Source organism: Myotis myotis, unplaced genomic scaffold (assembly GCF_014108235.1).
Source record: "Myotis myotis isolate mMyoMyo1 unplaced genomic scaffold, mMyoMyo1.p scaffold_m19_p_2, whole genome shotgun sequence".
NCBI classification, from domain to species: Eukaryota; Metazoa; Chordata; class Mammalia; order Chiroptera; family Vespertilionidae; genus Myotis; species Myotis myotis.
In genome coordinates this window covers 25,206,746-25,218,030 of record NW_023416324.1, presented here as the reverse complement: position 1 = coordinate 25,218,030, position 11,285 = coordinate 25,206,746, and positions in this window count along the sequence as shown.

Genomic DNA, 11,285 nt, shown 5'->3' with positions numbered 1-11,285 from the left:
GTGGATAGAGCTTCCGCACACAGACGGAAGGGTCTTGGGTTCTATTCCAGTCAAGGGCATGTACCTCGGTTGCAGGCTCAATCCCCGCCCTGGTCAGGGCATGTGAGGAGGCAACCGATTGATGTTTCTCTCTCTGTGTCTCTCCTCCTCCTTTCCACTTTTTCTAAAAATCAATGGAAAATATCTTAGGGGGGGAATTAACAAAAAAATAAAAATAAAAAATATTAGTCCAGGCCCCAGAGATGACTTGACTTGTGTGTGGTGGGGCTCCGTAAGGAGGTGTGAATAAGACTCAGATTTCTTTTCTAATCAAGGTCCATTTCCATCCAGTAGGTGAACTGGACTCCAACTTGAGGGTGAAAAGGGCTGACACTTCCTGAGAAGCGAAGCAGAAACTGACTTCCACCAGGGCCTCTCTGTCCTCCAGCCCAGCACTCCCTGCTCCCCCTTCATGCTCTATTTTTGGCGATCTTCACTACTCTTACTAAGAAAAATACAAAAATTTCTTATTTTGTTTACTGTTTATCTCCTTCCTAGAATGTAAACTGCAGGAAGCAGTGTGTGTGTGTGTGTGTGTGTGTGTGTGTGTGTGTGTGTGTGGTCCATCCATCCCCTATACCTAAAACAGTGGTATTAGATCACAGGGGTGACTTAATAAATATTGGTTTAGTTAATAACAATAGCTCAAATTTATTAAGTACTTACTAAGTGCCAGAGGCTGTTCCAAATACTTTTTATGTTCATCTTGTTTCATTTTTTCCATAGTTTTATAGGAAATCCTAAATGTCTTCATAGACAGATGAGGAAACTGAGGTACAGAGTTCTTGTGGTGCTAGCTAGTATGTGACGGAGTCATCATTTTAATCCACATGGCCTGACTCCAGAGCCTGGGTTCTTAGCTACTCTGCTGTATTGATCTTGAATAAATAAATGAATTAAAAACAAGTGAAAGCTGAGTATTTATTGTACTTATACCAGCCACAATGAATTTCGGAGCAGATAGATTCCAGATTTTCTATGTATTGTAATATATTATTTGGACAAGTTTTTTTTGTTGTTGTTAATCCTCACCTGAGGATATTTTTTTCCCCATTGATTTTTAGAGATAGTGGAAGGGAGCAAGGCGAGAGAGAGAGAGAGAGAGAGAGAGAGAGAGAGAGAGAGAGAGAGAGAGAGAGAACCGAGAGACATCAATTGGTTGCCTCCCTCACAAACACACCCAACCAGGGCCAGGATGGAGCCTGCAACCGAGGTACATGCCCTTGATTGGAATCGAACCCAGGACCCTTTCAGTCCATGGGTTCAATTTGGCTGTCCACTGAGCCAAATCTTAAGGTCCTAATGGGAAGAACATGGGAACCCTACCTTTTAAAAATATATATATTCTTATTGATTTCAGAGAAGGAGGAGAGAAAGATAGAAACATCAATGATGAGAGGGAACCATTGATTGGCTGCTTCCTACATGCCCCCCATTGGGGATCGAGCCTGCAACCCAGGCATGTGCCCTTGACTAGAATTGAACCTGAGACCTTTCAGTCCACAGGCCAAAGCTCTATCCACTGAACCAAACCAGCTAGGGTAGAAACCTACCTCTTATTTACCAAATGTTACCCTTTTATTATATTGTACCCATTCTTGATCCACTACTGCTCTCTAGTGGTCAGTTAAAATAACAACTTGGTAATTGCTATGCTAAATCCAAACTCCTAAATGGTGTAGCCCCAAAGTCAGCAGTTTCTACAAATAAAATAGCCCGTGGTTTTGGGTTCCCTTGGTCTTCTGGATCCTAGTAGTCTTCATGGAGTAATGAAGAGTAGTCTTCCTCAAGGGAAAACAGGACGCACAAGCCCATGTTGGGCCTCGCAGGGCAGAATGGCTTCACAAACATGATCCTCATGAAAAATAAGCTAGCCAAACTCCGCACCAAAAACACCCAAAAAATGGATAACAGGCTCAATAGATTACATAGTTGAGTTTTCCAGGCCCTCAAAGAACATGTTCTCCCCAAGTGATGGTTAACTTTATGTGTCAGTTTGCCTGGGCCATGGGGAGGAGAGACACACAGACATCATTGCTCAGGCATTATTCCGAGTATGTCTGCGAGAGTAATTTTTGGATGGCATTAACATTTGAATTGGTTGATTAAATAAGAAGCTTGCTCCCTATAATATGGATGGACCTCATCCAATCAGTCGAAGTCCTGAATGGAACCGAAAAACTGAGTAAGAGGGAACTTGGCCTGCCTGGCTGTTTGGGCTGAGACATAGACCTTTTTTGGCCTTTGACTCCACTGAAATGTGTGGTCTCTCTGGGTCTCAAGCCCACTGGCTTTTGGACTGAAGCCTACACCATCAGTTCTTCTGGTCTGAGGCCTTCAGACTCAGAGTGGAACTATATACATCAGCTCTTCAGCTTGCCAACTGCAGATCTTGGGACTTCTCAGCCTCCAGAATATTTTGAGCCAATTTCTTATCATTAGTCTCTCCTCCCCTTTCCTTTCCTCTTTTCCCCTCTCCTCCCCTCTCCTCTCTTCCTACACACACACACACACACACACACACACTCTATTGGTTCTTTTCCTCTGGAGAACCCTAATACAACCTATTTTATACACACTGCTTTAGGAGATTTAACATTTAAAAAGAGAGATCTTCTTTCCACTCTCTCTAAAAATCAATGGGAAACATCCTTGGGTGAGGATTGACCCCCCTCCCTTCAAAAAAAAAATTGGGAAAAAAATAATTTTTTTTTTTAAAAGAGAAAGCTACCTAACTTTACTAGTATAATGTTGACACCAAGCCCAGGCACATGCATTTATAGGTGAGAACATTATAGAATAAGCTTAGTTATGTTGTATATGCAAAAATCCTAAATCAGAAAACAGAAAACAAAATGCATATTATGTAAAAATATAGAAATATATAGTAGAGTTTAGCCTAACACCAGGAAAACAATCCCTATATTCTAAGGCTTAATACATTATAAAATTACAAGCAAAAAATAAATAAATAATTAGAAACACGTGATATAAAAATCATTTGATAAAATTAAAAACATTATTTTTCTTAATCTTGGCAAGTTAAGATTAGTAGGCTAATACCTCAACTTGATAAGATTATTTACCAAATATCTAGACATCATATTAAAGGTGAAACTCTAGCATTCCTGTAAAAAAAAAAAATTATAAGAGTGCTCTTTTTTAATACAATTTTTAAAATTTTATTTTATTGTTTAAAGTATTACAAATAAGAGTGTTCTTCATTCACAATTTTACTGGCATTTCTTGCTAATGTAATAAAAAGGAATAAATAAGAAGTTTAATAAATAGAAAGGAAGCATTAACACCATCCTTAATATATATGATTTATTTTCTATTTAGAATATAAAAGAATCTACATGCAGAGTATTAAAACTAATATGAATATTTAGCAGGATTTGCTAAATACTAGGTAATCCTCCATAAATCAAGAGCACTCTTATTGAATCCTTATTGCATTAGCAACAAGAAAATACAACAGAATGATACCATTTCCAATAGCAACAAAAATTATAAGGCATCAAGAAATATCTTTAATGAAAAATTGTAGATGTTTTTTCAGAAAACTATAAAATGTTTTCATGTAAAAGAATATAAAATTAAACATATCTTACCGTATGATTCAGCAATCATGCTCCTGGGTATTTACCCAAATGAGTTGAGAATTTATGTCCATTCAAAAACCTGCAAATAGATGTTTGCAGCTTTATTCATTATTGCAAAACTTGGAAACAACGAAGATGTCCTTCAGTCAGTGAATGGAAAACTGTGGTACATCCAGACAATGGAATATTATTCAGCTTAAAAAAAAAAAAAAAAAAAAAAAAGAGCTATCAAGCCATGAAAAGACATGGAGAAAACTTAAATGTGTGGCACTCAGGGAAAGAAGTTAATCTAAAAAGGCTACAGACTGTATGACTCCAACTATATGATATTCTGGAAAAAGTAAAACCATGAAGACAGTAAAAGATCAGTGGTTGCCAGGGATTGGGAGAGGCAGGGATGGGGATGGGCAGAGCATAGAGGATTATTAAGCAGTGAGATATATATATATATATATATATATATATATATATATATATATATATATGCATGCCTAAGCGACCATTACACCAGTCAACCAAACAACCGATCAGCTGGTCACTATGACACACACTGACCAGCAGGGGGCAGACGCTCAATGCAGGAGCTTCCCCCTGCTGGTCAGTGCGCTCCCACAGCCAACCTCTGGAGGTCCCTCCCTCCAGCTAGCCAGCCCCGGTTGGGACTGGGTGAGATGAGTGAGATGGGCGAGACAGCCCTGACGGTCACTGGCCAGGCCAAGGGGCCCCACCCGCGCACGAATTCATGCACCAGGCCTCTAGTGTGCTATAATGGTGGACCCATAAAATGTACAACACCAAGGGTGAGCCCTAATGTAAACTATGAATTTGGGTGATGATGATGTGTCAGTGGAAGTCCGTCGGTTATAGCAAATGTTCCATTCTGGTGGGAATGCGCAGGACGTTGCTATGGAGGAAGCTGTGCATGGAGGGGGCAGAGGATATATGGGAACTCTCTGTACTTTCCGCTCAACTGTGCAGGGAACCTGAAACTTCTCTAAGAAATAAAGTCTATTTTAAAAAGTAAAGGAAGACCTAGATTCGTGAAACTATATCATTTATTCATGGGTGGGTATACTCAATATGGTAATAATGCCAGGTAACCTGCAAATAAATCTATGATTTTTGAAACTATTCCAACGAAAAACCTAAAAAGGAACTAGACAAACTGATTGCAAATCCATATGGAGTGTAAAGGTCCAAGAATAGCCAAGAAAATAGCAAAAAAGAAAAGAAGGCAGGAGGGGAGGGAAGGAGGGAGGGAGGAGAAACAAAAGAAAAATACTTGGAAATAAAGGAACTACCAGTACAAATGAAAACTGCACAACCATCAGACAGGTAAAAATCAGTCTGATAGTAACAAGTGCTGGTGGTAAGGACTTGTGGAAACTCAGAAGCTGCTGATGGGGGTGTAACTGATACCACCACTTAGAGAGCAATTTGACAATATTTTGAAGAGTTGTCTTCCCTACAACCCAGCAATTGCCCTGGAGAAAGAAGCCCATCTAAAAAGGCTACCTACTGTATGATTCCAACTATATGACATTCTGGAAAAAGAATTCCAACTATATGACATTCTGGAAAAAGAATTCCAACTATATGACATTCTGGAAAAAGAATTCCAACTATATGACATTCTGGAAAGCCCCAGGAGACACCATCAGAGCTGTTCGAAGCAGCGCTGCCCATAGAGGAAAACTGCTTCACCTGTATTGCCCACAAGTAGAAAAATAACGTATGGCATGTCCCTCCAATGAAAGGTAAGTGAACAGTTCAAAGACATGAGCCAGGTCTACATGTATCCATCAGTGCTGAGTGAGTAAACAAGGTGCAGAAATCGATCTACAGCATGAAAAAAACTCAGGGGAATATTTTAAAATCACATTCTGGCTTTTTTGTTATTGAGATAAAACTCACATAACAAAATTAATCATTTTTAAAGTACACACGCAATGGTTTTTTATTGTAGTTACGGAGTTGAACAGCCATCGCCACCATCTCATTTAGAACATTTTTGTCACCCAAAAAGAAGACCTTATTTATAAGTACTAAGCAGTCACTCACTGGTCATTCCTCCTGCCTCCCCCACTCAGCGTCTGGCAACCACTAATCTCTTTCGTCCTTAAGGATCTGCCAAATCTGTATCTATGGAATCCTATACTATGTTATATGGCCTTTTGTGTCTGGCTTCTTTCATTTATGTTTTCAAGGCCGGTCCATGTTAGCATGGAGTAGCCCTGAATTTCTTTTTATTGCTTATTAATATTCCATCATATGGATATACCACGCTTGTTTCTTCATTTATCAGTTGACGGACATTTGGTCTGTTTGCACTTTTTGGCCGTTACGAAGAGTGCTGCTATGAACACACATTCTGTTTCATGAACAGAACTAGATCAGAAGGATTAATCAGATTAATAATAGCAACTGTGCCTGGGAATGGAAGGGAGCAGGGGAACTGGCCTGGGGAGAGGAACAAACTGACCTTCAGCCTTATCTGCGATGTTCTATTTACTTTTATATAAAAAGTGTGTCTGGAGCAAAAGTGTTAACACTTGATTGTGCTGGGTAATGAGCACATGGGTGTTTGTTACATTATTCCCTGGGATTATAAAAAATATGTTTTAAGTTTTTAAAATGAAAACATATATTCTGGACCTAAACCTTCCTATAGCAAAGGTCTGGCATCAAGGGGTCAGGGTATCTGAGAGAAGCAAGCACTGAGGTGTGGGGAGAAGCCAGGAGGGGGAGGCCAAGCCCAGGGCCGCGGAGGAGCGGTTAGAGGCCCTTAGAGACCTAGGACAGAACCCCCGACCCAGCCTGCATCTCTCTCCTGAGCCCCCAGGAAGAGGCCCCAGATCTGTTTGCCTCTGGTCTCCATGACCCCTGGTGACAGAGCTAGTACCAGGTGGAAAGGGAGAGGCTGAGACCCCATCTCCTTCCTCCTCAGTCGGGCCTCCGGAAGGAGTCATCCATACTCCCACCCCACCCCCATTGTCCTTACTTCCCAATGTCCTCAACCCTCTGCTCAGGACCAGCTATATAATTTTTGAGGCCTGATACAACCTGAAAATGTGGGCCGCTTTTGCAAAGGCTGGTGTGGAGGCAATTCCTAATTCCATAGGGACAGCCACAAGCTGGTGGTATCACTGAGTTTATTCATTTACTCCATTCATTCATTCATTCATTCATTCATTCAGTGCTTAGTACATGCCTAGCACTGTGCTAGCCGCTGGGCATACAATGGTGAGCAAGACACAGTCCAGCTTCAAGAAGCTTACATTCGCTCAGCCAGTGTGGTCCAGTGGCTGAGCCTAGATCTATGAACCAGGAGGTCACGGTTCAATTCCCGATCAGGGCACATGCACAGGTTGGGACTCAATCCCCAGTAGGGGGAGTGCAAGAGGCAGCCGATCAATGATTTTCTCTCATCATTGATGTTCCTATCTCTCTCTCTCTCCCTTCCTTTTTGAAATCAATAAAATAAAAAGAAGCTTACATTTGTAGAGGGAGCCGTAGATTTAATTCCAGACACAAAACAGGTCATCCCAAAGTGCAGAAAGGGCACAGGGGCCTGCCTGTGAGGTAATCACACCAGGAACCCAGATCACCAGATACTCCAGCCCCAGCCCTGAGGAGAGAGTGAGGCTGGAGGGAGCTCTGAAGGATGAGAGGATATTATCTGAGCAAGAGATGGGGGAAGTGGTGGCAGAGTGAGGCTGCAGAGAACATTTCAGAACATTCTTGGCAGATGAGCAAGTAGAATCTTCAAGGACTTGCAAGCCAGTATAGCTAGAGCCAGAGAGATTCAGAGAGGCCCAGGTGAGGCTGAAAAGGGACCTCAATCATCCCAGTACCCCCTTCATGGGGCCCCACCTGTACTCATATTTCCTTAAAAATTTCCTTTAACTCTGGCCAGTGTGCTCAGTGGTTAGAGCGCCGGCCTGTGCACCGAAGGGTCGCTCGCAGGTTCAGTTCCAGGTCTGGGGAATGTACCTGGTAAGGCTTGCACAGGAGGCAACCAATTGATGTGTTTCTCTCACATTGATGTTTCTCTCTCTCTCTCTCTCCCCCTCCCCCCACTCTCTAAAAATCAGTCGAAAAAATATCCTCAGGTGAGGATTAACGACAACAACAAAAATGTCCTTTAAATTGCCTCCCTGTGTATCCTTACCCTAAATCAAATAATTAACATACCACCCATATTTTTTCTAAGACATAGCTGAAATTAAAAAATGTTCCGCCTTAATCTGTTTGGCTCAGTGGATAGAGCGCTGGCCTGCGGACTGAAGGGTCCCGGGTTCGATTCCGGTCAAGGGCATGTACCTTGGTTGCGGGCACATCCCCAGTAGGAGGTGTACAAGAGGCAGCTGATCGATGTTTCTCTACCATCGATGTTTCTAACTCTCTATCCCTCTCCCTTCCTCTCTGTAAAAAATCAATAAAATATATTTGGGAAAAAATAATGTTCCTTCCAGTCCCACTGAAAATCACCTGTCTTACCACCTCAGTCTGGGAAACACCATTGCCAGCTCCGATCTTAACAGCCATGAGGAGGCTTTAAGGGAATTTCATTGGGGTGAGGCCAGCAAAGTGGCCTTGCTTACATTTTTGAAAAACGATTCTGGCTGCCACGTTCAGGGTGGATGGCGGAGGTGTGAGAGGGAGATGAGGAGACTCTTGCAGGCATCCAGGGAGGTGCCATGGGGACCTGCCATGGGCAGGGGCAGCTTGCCTTCCCACCAGTGCCCACCCAAGCCACATCCTCTGCCCAAATCTTTCCTTTATCTCCCTTTGCAGATTCAAGGCCTTTCCAGTGAATTCTTCCGTGATCCGCTGGTCTCAGGATCAGTGCCAGGACTTCCTGGATCCTCGCCCCTGCGTCTTGTGGGCCCAGCTCGGTCAGGCTGACCACAGTAAGGGCTGTTGGGTCACCTCCAATCAGGTGCTGTGGTCTCCATCCCAACAAGGGCTCCACAACTGACCACTCTGTGCATGTTCCAGGACAAAGTGGGGTATACAGTTTCTATTAAGAGGGTTAACTTGAAACGCAGGCAGGTAGGGCAGGGGTCCAGTGGAAAACAAAGGCAGGTGGAACACAGGCAGGGGCAGACACAGCCAGTTTGAGCAGCCTCATCACAGGAATCAACCAAGCAGAAATTATAAAATGTTTCTGGTCTCAAAGCGGGAGGCAGGGGAAAACAAGGGAGGGCCTGTAGCAACAAGGTGTACGAACACATAGAAACAGAGAAAGAACTCATAGAAACAGGGAAAGTTCAGGCCCCTTGCTGGGCAAGAACAATTGAGGGAATCCATCAGGTGACAGCAGGGATGGATATAGAGCAGACTTGTAGCAAATATATACCCCTGGACTACAAGGCTTCAAGGGGGCAGCCCATTATCGGCCCCGCCTCCCCCTGAGGGGAGTCTGAATCTGCTTGTAATAAACTGTCCACACTTTTGCTTAAATGTTTTGGTCCATGGAGCTCGTGGAATCATTGAGCTCATTCTTCGCATCGCAAGACATGACGGGGGCGGGGGGGGGGGGGGGGGCTTCTTCTGGTTGTCACTATCACCTAAGTGTTGATGACGCATAAACCTCTATGGCCCAGAGTCCAAACCCCTTACCACTAGGTTTAATCCTCCTGACCCATCCTCCACAGCCTGCGTCACTCCCACACCTTTGACCTTCAGGAAGACAGCTCCCTCTGGCATTGCTTCCCTGAGGGCCTGTCTGCTCATTCTCCAAGCCCCCACCAGAAGCCCTTCTTCCCCATTGCTGCTGATAAACCATTGTCGCTCCCTTCTCCTGCAGATAACAAAACCTTTCCACTTAAGATCCCTACAGAACTGCCCTCTAAGCTTTCAGTTCACTAGCTGTTTGATGAAAGAGTTGGGGAGGGAAGATTTCCAAATGCCACTTTGTGCTAAATATCAGGAAGACAACAGTGAATAGCCTGGCACAACCAGCACCCTGGGGTGGTGGGGAAGGAGGCATCTCCAGCACATCCACACCGGAAGGGAACGATGTCTTTCTGGAGCAGACTTTGAAGCTGAAAATTTCAAAAAGGCTGGGGAAGGTGTAGGGTGGGGATATGGACAAGGAGGGAGAGGAGGCCCTAGGCAAGATGTTTGGGAAGAATTTGTTAAGACATTCCTCGTTTAGCCGAAGGCCAAGAAGAGTTGCTGAAGGGTTTGAGCAGGAGTGTGGCAGGACCCAGCTTGCTCTTCGGAAGATAACGCCGGCCGCTATGCAGAGAATGGAAGGGAGTAAGGAGGAGGCCCAGACTGAGGCCAGTTGGCGTGGGAGAATCAGGGCAGGTCTGGAGGTACACGAGCAGGGATCAGGATTGTGACTTGGTGATTGGCTAGATGTGGTTGGGGTGCCAGGTGAGAAGAGAAACTGGAGGATGCCCTCATTCTTCTGGCTTGGGCAACCGGATGAGTGGGAAGGGTTGTTGAGCACCTTCTCTGTGCTAGGAACTAAGAGTAAGAAAGACTGACGGTGTCTGCCCTCATAGAGCTCACGCTCCAAATAAATGAGTGCATTCTGGACTTCCATGCATTCTGCAAGGCTGATAAGCAGAGTGCCAGGATGGAGAATCACAGCGGAAGGCGGCCTCTCAGGGGAGGAGGAGATTCTTGAGCTGAGACCTGGAGAAGGAAAAAGGCACCGGCCAGGGAAGATGAGTCCTAGGAGTGGTTCCAGCTGTGCGCAGAGCCTGCAGGATGGAAGGGGCAGTGCAGCTGTGGTCTATGTAGCAAGCCAGGGAGGAGTGCTCTCAGAGGAGCACGGAGACGCTGACTGGTGCCCTTGTTCCCTCCTCTGTGAGAGGGACAGTGGAGGGGATCCCCTTCCTCTGTCACAATCTAACCCTCCGCCAGAGCCCCCGAGCCCCCCTCCTCCTCATCTCTTGAGGACCCTGTCTCATGATTCTTCACTACGTCTGCTTCACTCCACCCGTTTTATTGGCTCATCTCCTTCAGCAGTGAACACCTCTAGGCACTGCCATTTTTAAAAACCTCCCTGCACGGATTATGGTTTGAAATCCCATCCAGCTAGCATCACCGTGTGAGGATGAGAAAAAGGCCTATCTTTCTTTGCTGTAGCCTTCCACAATTTATGAGAAGCACCTGGCAATTAAATCCCAAGATTGTTAGCTCATCTGAATTCACACAGCCCCTCTGTTCAAACTGCAAGACAAGATAAGTTACTCTCAAGCCTACACTCTTGCATACCCCTCCTCCCTGCTATTTTCAGAACTGAGGGATAATTCCCACCAAGAAGTCTCCACTTAGTAGAAAATTCCCTTCCCCCCTCTTTTGAACTCTTCATAACTTTTGCTCTAAGCATGTTTTACAGCTTGGGGAAAATACTGATAAGACACCTCCCTAGGATATCTACCCGGACTGTCTCCTGAAAAAAAACAAACTACAACCCCCCTGATGTCTGCTCAGTTTCAGCCCCAAACTCCTATTCCCTTCCTTGTCACCTAGCAACAGTAGCCATTACTGTTGGCTAAAAGGGGAAGTTGCCTTTTGTTTCTTGCCCTTGTATTGATTAGCAATGCACTGGCCCTTTCCCTTTGGGGAAAGTAAAATAAACTTCCTCTCTGTGTCTCCTCTTCTTTTTTTAAAAAAATT